General features: G+C 44.7%; 1 protein-coding gene across 1 annotated transcript in view; it reads left to right on the top strand.

Annotated features, from left to right (window-relative positions):
* Window positions 1-710: 710 nt before the first annotated feature.
* JAK1 (Janus kinase 1) overlaps window positions 711-13975 on the top strand; it is a 55077-nt gene continuing 41812 nt past the window's right edge. The window contains exon 1 of the mRNA XM_063166278.1: window positions 711-778. The gene's annotated coding sequence lies outside the window, so the exon portion shown is untranslated. The remainder of the gene's footprint in view (window positions 779-13975) is intronic.

Raw genomic sequence — 13975 nt, 5'->3', positions numbered from 1 at the left:
GAGGGGTGGATTTTTCTGTAAGCAGCAATAGGACAAGAAGACGTGGTCGTAAACTGTGCCAGGGCTGGTTTAGATTGGACAGCAGCAGGGATTTCTCCATGGAAAGGGTGCTCAGGCCTCGGCAGGGGCTGTGCAAGGAGCTTTGGAGTGCCCATCTCTGGACGTGGCACTCAGCGCTCTGGGCCGGGTCACTGGTTGGGCTCGGTGACTTTGGAGGGCTTTTCCCAGCTCAATGATTCTGTGATTCCGTAATTCTCTAGCTCAAACAGCCCCGTGACAAACTCTGGGCATCTGCAGAGGTGACAGCCGCAGCCTCGGCGCTGGGGTGGGGAAGAACCTGCAGCTGCGGCACTGTCCGAGCGGTAACCACAGAACGCTGGTACGGCTCGGGCTGCAAGGGGCCGCTCCCACACGGGCCGTACCCACACAGAGGCCGCTCCCACACGGGCCGTACCCACACAGGGGCCGCTCCCACACACGGAGCGTTCCCGCCCCGGCCCGCTCCGCTCCGTCCCGCGGTGCCTCAGCCGGGCCCAGGCACCTCCCCGGGGCGGGCCCGGCCCCGCGCATGCTCCGTGCGCGTCCGCCGCCGTGCCGGGACCGCCGCCCTCCGCTCTCCGCCGCCCCGCCGAGCGCCGCGGGCCGTCCCCGGGCTGAGCCGCTCCCGGCCCGGGCTGTCGGCACCGCACCGCCCGGCCCGGCTCGGCCCGGCCTGCACTGAGCCGCTCCCGGCCCTGCGGGGCCGCGCCGCCCCGTCCCGCCGAGCGCCACGGCAGCGGTGAGTGGAGCCAGCCAGGGCTGCCGCGGCCCCGGGCCGGCCTGGGGGGGACCGGGGAGGGCGGAGCGGGCGGCGGGCGCCTTTCCCGGGGAGCGGAGCGGAGCGGGGGCGGCGTGGGCTTCTCCCGGCGGCCGCGTCCCGGACCGAGCGCGGCAGGCGCGCCCGGGCTGCGGAGCGGCTGCGGGCCCTGAGCCCAGAGGGGCCGGTGCCCGTGAGGAACCGCCGGGTCCCCTGTGTCCCAGAGGGAGCGGGGCCGCCGGGTCCCCTGTGTCCCAGAGGGAGCGGGCCCGCCGGGTCCCCTGTGTCCCAGAGGGTGCCGATGGAGGTGCCCCTGGTGCTCTGGTGCCCCTCAGGCACGACTGTCAGAGCCACGTTTCGGCCCCGGGCCGGCGGCAGGGGGAACAGCAGTGAAACTGCTCCGGTTGTGGCCGCCGTGGGTGTGGAGGAGTTAGGAGCCCCGGAGCCCCGGGTGAGCCCTGACCGTGAGCTCTCTGTGCCGGGGACGTGCCTGCCTTCCACTGCCGGGCAGCTGATGGTGTCCGGCTGTCTGTCCGGCAGCTGTTTCTCTGTGCACAGGGACACTTGGGGACATCTGCCGCCCCTCTGCCCCTTCCCTCCTTCCCAGCCGTGGCTGCATCCATCACCCCAAAGGACGCGCAGGGATGAGGAGCAGGGAGCCCGGCAAGGTGTGCCGGCTCTGCACCTTCTGCAGATGCCTAAACCAGAATTCTGCTCTGTGTGTGTGTGACAGAGTAATTGCTGTGTTGGATGATGGCTGCGAGTCGGAACTAAATCGATCTTTAAGGTCTCTTTAACCCGAACCAATCTATGGTTCTATAACCGTGTTGAATTGGGACTTTTAAAACCCATGAAGGAGGAGAGGAGAACCAGAATTAATCTGAAGCACATCAAGGCTGCTGCTAAAAATGCAGATTGAGGGTAGAAGGACAGCTCAGTGTGTCAGGAGAGGATGGATCCAGCTCTGTTTAAACAGGCCCTGTGCTGAGGAGGATGCACTGTCTGTTCCAAGGGATTAGCAATGAGAAGTCATAATTTGAGGCATGTCTAGAATGCTAAATGCAAGAAAACTTCGGGATTTGTTTTATTTTGTGATTCATTTATTGGGGGAGGCAGATTGAAATAACTCCAAGTCGTGTCAGTGTTTTAACTGAACTCCAAAGAACCCAGCTTTGCTCGGGGAAGATTCCTGCACATTTATTCCCGAGCGGAGCGGATTTCTTTGGGTGCTGCTTTATTCGAGTGCTGCAGCTCGCTATCAAGTTCAGTTTTGCCCTTATAAGGGGACTGGGAGGCATTTCCTCCTGGCACTTGTTTTTAAAACACACAGGAAGTTGCACCTTGATCTGGGTCTGTGTTAGGTGATAGCAACACAGGTGCTTTGAAATGCGGGCCCAGCTCAGGCTGAGCCACAAACCCGCCAGGCTTGAGATGTTCAGGTTTGTCATCGCAGGCAGATGCTACAAATGTTTTTGTCAGTACATTTTTGGTGATTCAGTTGTTAAATATGTTACTGATCTGAGTGTCACAGTGTCTGCGAGCTGTCCCAAGGCCTGGTGGCGCAGCGTGGCTCTGCCCTTTGGGAAAGGTGATGTGAAAAAGCTTGTAAAAAGCCACGGGGAGTGGCTCTAAACTTAGGATATAATGGAATATGCTGTAGAATATAAACACAAAACGATAGAATATAAACACAAAACAGGAACGATTTTTAAGCTTGTGAACTCCTGAAGGGCTGTGCACTGCACAGTTAGTTCAGAATTAATTGCAAAGTGGCTTTTTTTTGAGCGATATCTTCTGTAAATGTTGAGCTGTTTCTGTCTGTTAAATGATTTTAGTTTAAAAAAAATCAGGAATATTTAATGGAAAAACTTTGAAAAGCCGACATGTATCAGCTGCAAAGCAAAAAGTTGAAGTGCACCTGAACAGTCACTCAGGGGGTAAAATCAATATTCCTTTTAAACTCATTTTCCCCTCGGTCAAACAGAGTCTGCAATTTCAAGTTAGTTTTATTCTTTTGCCTGACCTCTTCAGGGCTGGAAGTAAGGCAGGGTTCTTACAAGTGGTATAAATTGAAGAAGTTTAGATGGACATTTCTTTAGTTGTTTAGTCTTGCAAATGAAGACAATTCAGAGAAATCAGCTTCCCTTTTTTGTGTGGAGGGGAAAAAAATTCTATTTTCACGGGTAGCATCCTGCCAGCTTCACCCCTTTCCCCCTGCTCCCTGGATTTGGAGGTGAAACAAACATTTTTCTTCACCTGAACTTTCCTTGGCACCTTCTGATGCCTGGTCTGGCTTGAGGAAGAGGCTGGAAATGAGGAAGGGAGCTCCAGAATCCAGCAGCCAGGTGGATAATCCTCGTGTTGGGTGTGAATCACAGCAGAAAGAGCTGCTCTGATTCCTTACAGACAAAGGTGTTTGCATTGTTTGGAGGGACCAAAGCTTTCACACATAACAGCAAACCCTTAGGACTGCTTTTATCGAGGTGTGAAAAGGGTTCTTGGGAGGATTTCTGACCCAAGAAGGAGAAAAGCCAGATTGTGGAGGGAACATCGAGCTGGGGCTCGGTTCCTGGTTTGTCTGGTGTCCAGCAGCAATTAAAAAATGATGAAGTGTTTACTTCTGGGTGAAAAACTGGCGATATCCACGTTGTTCTCTTTCAGCCTGGCTAACAGGTTGCAATTCAGGCATTATTCCTGTAAACACACTCAGAGTTGCTCCAGACCTTTGAAGCACTTAATATGCAATTAGATTTCAGGTATTGGTGATGGCAAACACTTGCTAAATTGATAGAAAATGGCTTTTACAGCTCAAGCACGTAATTCAGGCAGTTAATGCTGAGAGCCTGCCTGCAATAACACTTTTCATGGCCTGATGCAGCTCGGTTTTGCTGGCAGGGTGAGACAGAAATGCTTCAGCCTCATCAAGAAGGAAAGTGGAGCTTTAAAAAAAATCAGCATTTTGGGGTTTTGGCAGCTCAGTTGCCACTTCCATCTCTTGCTGTAGCTTCTGTGCAGAAGCGACAGATGCAGGTAGGGTTCTTCTCTCATTTGATTTCTTTAGCAGCACTTGGGGGCTCCCATCCAGGGTTCATTTCATATGGATCCTTCCAAAAAACTGAAACAGTGCAGAAAACTGCTGGAAGAAGAAGTTGCTGATGGTTTTCTTGGGCAAAATGGCTGCAAGTTTCTCTTGACTGAAAGTGGAGAGGAGGAAGTATAATTTAGTGGTTTGAATGTCCTGGCCTGTTGCAGGCAGGTGGATTTTTAAGGAACATACCCTGACCATTTTCTTCATGCTGAAGGGCTTTATAAAACTGCAAATAGTTTTGCTGGCTGGAGTAATTATTGTTTTTTTTTTTTTTTGTCCTTGAGCTAGTTATATAAATGTAACGTAAGTTGCATAACTGACAGAAAAATTGAGCTACAGGAAACTGGGAGAGCAGCCTCCACATGGAAAAGTAAAGTCTGGAGCACTTACTCTGCAAATCGATAATGCTTTTTGCACAGTGTGGGAGGTTTGATAGCAGTGATATTAACGTGTGTGATGGGACCATGGTAATGCCTTGAAACTGCTGGCACATTAAATTATTCTGTTTAACTTAGTTTAGGTTTCCTTCTCCTCCCTCTGGGTTGTAAAAGGTAATTTAGGAAATAAAGGAAAAGAGCTGGAAGTTGAGGGAAAAGCAGTGGATTTATGCATTATCCTGAACTGTGGAGAAAGGTAGTGGCGAAAACCTGAGGGAATTTAAATAAATGAGTTTTTATATGAGGTGGAAGCAAGCTGCAGAGGAAGGTGGAAATAAGCAGAGAGTAGGAAAATGGTGAAATTGAAATGGTTTGGTGTTGCTGTTGGTCCTGTTTGGATCTGGTGCAGTTTTCTGGAAACAGCAAGAAGGAGCCTTTACAAGGGGATTTGCTTTGGGAAACTCAGCTGTCATTAATCCATTTCTCTGGTAGCTTTGCTTTATGATAGATCTTACTGCTACTCCTTCAAAGCAGGTCTCCTGCATAAGGGAGGCTGTGCTAATAAAGGGAATTAATCCAGTGTTTAATGCAGTATTCTCTGAATTTTGAATTGTGTGGGATTTTCTGTGAGTCAAGAGTTTGGCCCCAGTTCCCAAAGGCATAATTCTCTTTGAACAAAAAATCTGACAATTGCTCTTCCTCCTTCCAGGAGAAAACTCCTAAAGGGAATTTGCACGTTCCTTCCATGTTTATAGAATGGATCTGAGAGGGGCTTTGGCTTGTTGAAGCCCCAGAATATGAATATAGTTCAAACTTGTAGCAGTTTTGGACTCCAAGTGCTGTTTAGATTGTTCCTTGAGTGTTTCCTGTCTCTTCCAGCTATTCCAGGACTGAATGGAATTTGTCTTGCTCATCAGGGGGCCCAGCTGGAGTTTAGCAGGATATTGAAATATTAAATTGTATTAGAGATACTCCTAATAATAACCCTTTAACGTGGTGCATATTCTCTCAAAATGAGTTTATTGGTCTTCAGATCTTTGAGACCATTTTCCTGGCTGGCAGCTGGCACTGAGCTAATATTGACTGAAATCATTTGGAACAGGAAAAAATTGTTGTTCAGCTTAGGAAATCTGGGGAAAGCCCTCGACACCTTGTTTGTCAGGAAAAGGACAGATCTAAACCTTCCACTTTCTTTTAGGTAAGGAAAATGGAGCAGCAGACAGTGCTCGTTCCATGACTGGGACAGGAGGGAGGAGGGGGAGCACAATTTGTTTGTGTATGGACTCAGATTTTCAGGAAATCAATTTGGCAGAGACGACTTTTATGTTCGTTTTGAGGCACCAGCAGCACGGAGAGATACAATAAACAAAACAAGCCTTAAAACCTTGGCCCTCGGTGAGTCTAAATGACTTCCTGGTGCTTGCCATCCATAAATACCTGGCTCTGCTCGCCTCTGCATTTTACTAAAGTATGATAACAAATGCAAAGCAGCTTTTTATATTTCTGTGCCTTGTTCTGTTTGATTTTTATCTTTTCGTGGAGATAAATTAGTTGTAAAGCATCGCATGTTTAAGGGAAAAAAAAAAAGAATTAAAGGTACCACCTTAAGTACTGCATTAGGCTCAGTCTTTAGTATTTAAATCTGTTTTGCATGGGTTGGTTTTTTACTCCCCAGGATCTCAAACTCTCACCTTTTATCTCATGCTGGCAGCCTCCTGCATGGAAAAAAGGGGTGGCTGCCCTCGGTGCTGGGGTTTTGAATTCAAAATCCAAGATGCAGCTGCAAGGTGGCATTTGCAGGTCACTTTGTGTGATGTTTTCTTGTGCACTCGGTGTTTCGTGTTTACTGAGGATGCACAAGAAATAACCTTTCACTTCCTGGACACTTCTGTATTTCACTTTTCCTCAAAGTACAGCAGAGCAGGCACCAATAATTTTGAAATTGCTGGGGCTGAGAGTTTAAAAGTTCATCAAGCACCAGAGGTCAGGGAGCCTGAGCTGTGTGTATCACACCTTTGTGTGTTGTCACCTTTGACAGCTCTGTCACTCTGTGCTACAGGAATTACCCTCCCTCTGAGAAAAAAAAGGATTACAAATTCATTATGCCTCTTTGCTCTTTCCTGCTCTTGATCTGTGTTGCATTTATATTAAATTATGTATTTTTTTTCTTCTACCTTTCTTTCTTGTTTTTGATGCTGAAGGAAGAGAGAGGTGCATTTGACTTAGGTAATGAAGCTGCAATTCCCAGATTTAGCACTTGCTGCCTTCCAGTGTTCCTGGTGGAAAAGTCTCTTTGGGCTCTGCGGGTTGTAATGGGCACCAGGTGCTTCTGGAATGGAGTTATAACCTTGGAAATTTCTGTTAGAAACCTCAGGGCTTGGCTTAAATGTCCTTTATTTGACTTAGGTATTGATTTGTAGGAGTCTCCTAATAACTCCAGGCTGTGGAGACAAGGAATAGCCCAGAGCTCATCCAGACTGGTCAGGGACAAGGAGCCCCTGTGATCCCTGATTTTTGGTGGGATCATAGCAATTCACTGCCAATTGTGCTCACTGTCCTGAGGGGAACTTGGGGGTTGTTTCTTGGTGATACAGAGCAAACCCTGATGGATGCATCCCATGGAGATGCAAATTGCTGGCAGAGCTTTGTAGCTGGAATTCTCCCCTGGAAACCTTTGTTTTACCAAGTGGAAAAAATCAACTTGCCTTGTTCTACACCAGCAGTTGTTATGGGAGGAATTCGTGGCCTTGAACAACTTTCTTGTGCTTGTGGGGCTGGTTAACAGAGGAGGGCCTGGGTTTGGTTTGGATGTCAAATGAAAGGACAAGTAGGGATGGCTGGCTCAGAGCTGCATTTTAACCAGAGAACAACTATCTTCTGCCAAGTTAAAAAAAACAACAACCCTGTGGCTTTTACAGTGCTTTCAGCTTCCTGCACATGTGACTGACAGCTCAGCCAGGCTCCAGATATATCACCAAGATACATCAGCAAACAGGCTGGGCTTGAAAAGGCACCCTTTAAATCCTGCTCACCCCGTGCCAGCGCAGCCTCCAACACCTCAGAGCCGAGGTGCTGATCAGATTAACTGGGCTGTGAGATCAGCTCTTCACCCGTGCTGGGGATTGACTGCTGTTTACCTTGCACTTAGAGTGTGCTGCTGATGCCTCAGGTTTGGCTTTTCTATTTTCACACTCTGTGCTGCTTTAGTGTGAGGGTCTGGGCTCACATCAGGGATGCTGAGCTCTGTGCACAGAGCAGGGAGACAAAACAATTCCTGCTCCAGCTGGGCACCAAGGACAAATGATCCAAATCTCAGCCCAGGAGCACAAACCCCGTGGGCTGGAGAGAGAAAAACAAGCAGGGTGGGACTGCCTGGGCTAAAGCTGGAATGGGACAATGAACTGCAAGGTGCAAATGGAGCAGAACTGATCCCAGGGACAGAGCCCGTGCCCGGCCGTGCATTTTGGGGCCATTTTGGTTCATCTTGGGTGCAGCCCTGGCTGGGCTCTGGTGCTGCCCAAGGTGGATCCATGGAGGAGATCCTGTGAATAAATCCCTGCTTTATTCTGGGGCTCTGCTCTGGGGCAGCCTGCACAAGGCATCAGCACCTCCAGGTTTAATCACTCCATGTTCTTTGGAGTTTGCTGTTGAATTAAGTGAAAAAAAACCCCAAAATTTTCCTTGGCTCATGGTGTGTAGTGGGGCAGCAGAGCTGCTCTGGGGCATCCTTGGAGTTTCAGAAGGTTTCTCCTCATTTCTGTAGAACTTGGCAAAATCCTTTATGAGGAACAGCAAGCTGAGCTGAGGTGGAGCAGTTTAGCTCCATCAGACACTGAATTGTTCTCCCCACACTTGCACCACAGCCTGGGCTTGCTGCTGTGTCTGTGCCTCATTTCCCTTTCCTATAGCACCACCAACTCTCTCTCTGTATATTAATTTTATGTATTTTTAAATAGTATATTTTAATTTTATAATTTAAATCTGAATTTTATATTAATTTCATATTTATTTTAGATGAATTTATATTCATTTTAGACAAATTTATTTTCATTTTCTATTTCATGTGATATGACTTTTATGTAAATATTAATTTTATTTGATCAAGGCAGGACATGTCAGCCTATAAATCTGTATCCTGCCTCACCTTCACTCTTGACATGACCCCTCCTTGATTTTGTTTCATGCTTTGCTGAACAAACTCCTCAGGACTTGTTCAGGCTGCTGAGTCCTTGTTACTCAACAGCTTGATGGAGTTTAATTAGCAGTGAAATTGCTGGGCTTGTTTGTGTGCCCACTCTGCTGCTCCCTTTTGGCCCCTGGCTTCTGTGAAAGCTCAGCTTTGCACACACTGTGCCTATCACTGAAATTATTGCATAAAAACTGGATTTCTCCAAGCTTTGTGGCAAGTTCAGCCTTGGAAGTACAGCTGAGGTGCAAACCACTCTTCCTGGTAGTTTTGCTGATATTGCAAAGGTTTTTGTTCAAACCACAACTTTTTCCAGGGAAAAGATTTCCCGCCTGTTTCAGCTGAGCTTTTGGGACTCTTTAATGTGCAGCAGTTCTGCATTTAGGGCAGGCCAGCTGGCAGGAGTGCACGGGATCCCTCAGAATGTCCCATCCCTGCTCTGCTGCCTGGCACAATCCCTTTTTTCACCAATAAACACTGATAGCCACCACTGATAGAGCAGTGACGCCTTCTCCAGGCTCTTGTACATCTGCTCACAGCCACAGCAATTTTAGAAATGTTTTAGGGATGTTCTAATCACCAAGTTATCCTTTAATTTAAAAAAAATCTCTCTTCAGTATGGTTTAGAAGTTTTCTAAATTAGTGGAATTGAGCAGCTTTCCCAGGCTGTCTCAGGATATTTATTTATTAAACCCTGCTGTTGCTCAGTTCCAGAGACAGGGAAAGTTGGCAGTAATTAGCAGGGAGCACTGACATCATGATCCCTATCTTCTGAACAAACACACACTTATGTGTACCTATAAACCCTATAAAACTTCTCTGCGTGTCTGTACTCGCTGGGAGGGCACAGCCTGAAGCACAAATGTTTCATTTGTTAAGCCCCAAACAAAGGCTTCGGGAGCAGCTTTGTGTGTTATCTCTCTGTGTTAGTGTAGCTTATTTTTTTAGCATTTAGTTTAGACTCAGACTCTCAAGGATGGGGTTTAGGCCAGGACTCTGCTCCATGAGCATCCCATTATAAAATGGGACAAAATTGGGTAATTCCCTTTTCCCCCCATCAGTCTCAGCCTCACCCAGAGTCAAGGGTGAGCTAGAAAATGGGGATAGGAGGGAAAAGTTCCTTTTTGGGTGCTCTTCAGCAGGACTGGTGGCTCGGAATTGTGCTGTGGAGTTGGCTCAGTTGGAGTTTTCCTGCTGAGCCTCGCATCATTTTCTGCTCCCAGCTCAGGTTTGTTTTCCTGCTTTGATTTGCATTTGGTCCTGATTGTTTCCTGGAGCTGGGACCTAAAAATATAAACCAGGATGGGTTTTTATCTGTGAGCATGAGTAATGTGGGGGTCAGAACAATTAATTATGCAATAACTGTGTTCTTTCCTCTTTCACTTTGTAGCTTGGTCTTGTTCTCAGTCAAAGACTCTGGTTTTAGGAAGAGAAAAATGGTGATTTAATCAGGATGTGCTCTTAATAAGACAAAATGTCATTTTATGCTTAAGAAAATAAATACTTAGTACACCAGTCCTGTCATTAAGAGGCTGGAACATCTTTCATGCAGCACTGTAGGAATAAACAATTTTTAATACAATTAACACCTCAGACATCCATTTTTAACTTACAATTTGATTTATTTCCAGATTAAATGTGTGTGTCTCAGTCCTATTGATAACCAGCAAGGAATGGCTGTTCCTGGAATATCTGGAATTCTTCCCTTGCCCCATCTGTTTGTTACAGTAAACAGCAAAGAATTGACAAGATTTTAAAATTGTGGCTTTGGCTTCTGTAATTCTCAATTAAACTGCCATTGTTCCCAGCTGAAATGGCAGGGTGCCTTTTCCAGAGCTTTTATCAAAGGCATTTTTCATTTGGGGACAGTGCCCTTGCCCATGGAATGAGATGGGTCCTTCCCAACCCAAACCATTCCACGGTTCCAGGCCAAGCATGTGATGAGAACTGGCAGGAAACAGAGTTTAAAGCAGCCTGAACGAAGCCCTTTGCCCCGATTTCAGTGACTTCTGCTCACAATCCATTAGCTCTGGGTTTCTTGAGACAAAAATAAGAAGTGGGATGGTATTTCTGGAGTGTTCAGCACTTAATAAATCAAGGCTTTGAATATCATCAAAATAAAAATGTACAGAGCCAGTGTTCTGAGTGGAATTAGTTATCCTTGCTCTGACTGATGAGGAAATAGTGCCATGCAAATTTTGATTCTTGGGAATCCAATTCTCCTCATGCTGATTTTGTAGAACAAGATTATGGGTTTTTTTCTTTAAATTCAGGTGAATTTGCCCATGGGAATGTTTTCTGCATGTTGTTCCAATAAAATGTCAGATATTAATTGTACACTGAGCATTGAAGGGGGGCAAAAATAGACTGTGCACTGATGGATTTGTTGAGTTTTTTTTCCTTTAAGAATGAAGAAAATTACTCCTTTTTTTTCTATTTACATGGAAAGATGTGTCTGGAGTTGTGTGGAGACATGCAGCAGGCAGTTTTTAATTGCAAATAATCTTTTATATAAAGATAACTGCTGTGTATGCACAAAAGTTAAATGCATAAAAAATAAACATTGGCTTTTTAATTGCTGGTTGAATATAATTTATGTGCATTTCTATTTGAGAAACGAACCAATTTGGCTTTGTGACATAAATACCAAGGCAGAAATGGTTGTGGTCAGATGTCCAGGTTGTGACACCCAGGGCAATATTTGGATTGGAAATTCAGGTATTTGCCCTCTGGGAGGTGCATATGGAAATTCTCAGATTGCTTAAGAAAAGTGCTGGGGGGTTGATACATCCAGGTTACTGCAGGAATTACAGATATTTTATCCTGAAACTGATTGCTATAAGTTTTGTCTTGTTAAGTCTGTGATTAACTTTTCAACACAGAGATCTGCTTCATGTCGCTAATATTTATTTAATGTGTACTAAAATATTCTCTCAGGTCTTTGAATTCTGAAGCTATTTGAGCATTTTGATTTATTTTTCTTTTTAATGTGCTGATGCATTTTGAGTCAGCTTTCATGGGATAACAACGCTCTGGGAATCACAGTGGTTTCTGAACCTCCCAAAAATCCAGAGGTTTCTGTCAATTCTGGAAATGCCTGATGTGGGATTGCTTGTTTTTGTAAGGGGTGAACCAACAACAAGAAGAAATTGAAGGTTTTGTTGTTCAGATTCCTGTGTGATAACTTACAGTTCAATTTCTGGGTTGTTTTTAAGGCCAGAAAAAAGGAAGTTCTTGATGGAGAAGAGCATTTAGAGCTGAAAACTTGGGCTGTGGTGTCCTCAGTTTTGTGCATGCACAGGGCACCTTCTGCTTTTATTTCTCCAGGACCTTTGTTATTATAAATACTTTTATATATATATATATATAATTATTTTCTCCAGGATTCCATGTGCTTTGCAGGGCGATTTGCTTCCCACAGTGGGGTTTGTAGGAAGTGCTGCCCACTGCAGTGAAATATTTATTGCCAGAATAGCTGCACTGTATTTGCAGCTTTGGGGCCAAGCAGGAAATGTCCAGATGCTTCACAAAAGTTCTTTTTCCATAGATTTTGGGTTGGAAATCCAGGCTTTGGAATTGTGACTGTAAACCAGCCAGTTTCATCACAGTGGATAAAAAAGGGGAGAGGTGTGATTTGTGATTTAAATTCCTCAGATTTGTCTCTCTCCTATTTTTAAATTTTTTTTTCTTTTCCTCTGTCTTTCCAAATTCCCTGGCTGTGGGATTCACAAATTTCCCTTGGAACTCTTTCCTCATTTGTAGGCATAAAAAAGATTAAATCCAGAGGGGGTGTGAAGCTACACTCACAGCTCAGTTAAAATTAAACCCAAGTTTTTGCAGCAAATAATGAGTTCTAAATTTACCCTCCCCCCTCCAAAAAAAGAAAAAATAATTCAGAAAATTTCGTGTCTCATGGTGTCTGAAGCACAAAATGTTTTGTTAGTTCTGGTATCAAGTTCAAAAGGGGAAACACAAAACCCCAGTTCCTGTTTTTGTGACTTGACACTTTGAGCTGGGACTTTGCTGCTGCTGGGTTTTCTTAGTTTGGACAAAGGCAAATGGCTTTTAATGGTTTATAAGTGAGTTAGGCTGGGCTTAACATTTATCTGTCCTCTCTTTTTTCTGAGTTAAGGTGAAAACTTCACCCAAATTAGTGATGTTCTGCTTTTTCTGGGGAAAAAAGGAGCAGAAAATGGTAATTTTTTTAAGGCTGGCACAGCCTAATGGGGAGAAAAGATTAATAATTCATTCATAGGTACCTAATTGAGGAGTGCAAGTGTAATATTAATATATTCATATCCAGAAGATATTAAGTATTTTTCCTAAAGGTTTTAGCATTTTTCCTCTTGCATTTTTTTCTCTTGATGTCCAAAAAAATACCACTCAGCCTCAAAACAAATTTGTTATTTTGGCATTGAGGGGAAGATGCAATAAAAACTTGAGGTAACTTCTGAAGGGTTTGTGTGAGGATTAATTACATGATTACAACATTAACTCTCTGCTTTGCTCCCCCTGGCCTCTCTCTTCTTCCCTTTGCCATTTATGATCTCTTTTAAGGCATGACTTATTTTATTTATTAAATTTAATTTAATTATTGGCTCAATATCACTGCAATTCTGGCAAAGACTTTGGTTTATACAATTTTTAAACACATAAATAATTCTGGAGACGTACTTGTGTACATAAAATCTTTGTGTACAAGATCACATATTGCTATCTCTAGTGTCTATATACCACTGATAGCTGATTAGCTTTATTAATCTTTATTAAACTTTACATCTGTCATGAAGATTTTTTTAAAGGCTTTTCTGTTCTCTGTTTTCATGGTAAATGTAGAGTCAAAGTACAAAAATTACCAACTTAACTCTGTGGAAATTCCCTCTATGTGACCATCAGTTCCTGTAAATAAGACAAAGAGGGGTTTTTCTGATATTTGTGGGGTTCAAACAATAAAGGGCAGAGATCCTACATGCAGAAAGTCTGTGATGACAGCTTTGGGATTTCTGGGCATGGTCTGGGATTGCAACTCAGGATTTCAGTGTTTTAGAGGGCAACTCAGGAATTCAATGTTTTAGAGGGTAACTCAGTTATTCAATGTTTTGGAGGGTAACTCAGGTATTCAGTGTTTTAGAGGGTAACTCAAGAATTCAATATTTTGGAGGGTAACTCAGGAATTCAGTGTTTGGAGGGTAACTCAGTTATTCAATGTTTTGGAGGGTAACTCAGGAATTCAATGTTTTAGAGGGTAACTCAAGAATTCAATATTTTGGAGGGTAACTCAGGAATTCAGTGTTTTGGAGGGTAACTCAGTAGTTCATGGTGGCTGCAGTTAAGGGGGAGAGGGTCAGAAATTATTTTCTGAAGCCAAATGTTTGGGAGTTGCCTGTTAAACTTTTGGAGAGTGATTTTAGCATGACAACCCCTAATTTTAAGTCCTTTTTAATACTGGATTTCAGCAGCATGAGCCCATAAATGGTATTTCTCGAAGTGATGCTTGAAGGCTGAAAGAAGGAGCAGCAAATCCTGGT

Source organism: Melospiza melodia, chromosome 11, assembly GCF_035770615.1.
Source record: "Melospiza melodia melodia isolate bMelMel2 chromosome 11, bMelMel2.pri, whole genome shotgun sequence".
Lineage (NCBI taxonomy): Eukaryota > Metazoa > Chordata > Aves > Passeriformes > Passerellidae > Melospiza > Melospiza melodia.
Note: the sequence above shows the minus strand (reverse complement) of the source record. Positions and strands in the feature narration are given on the sequence as shown.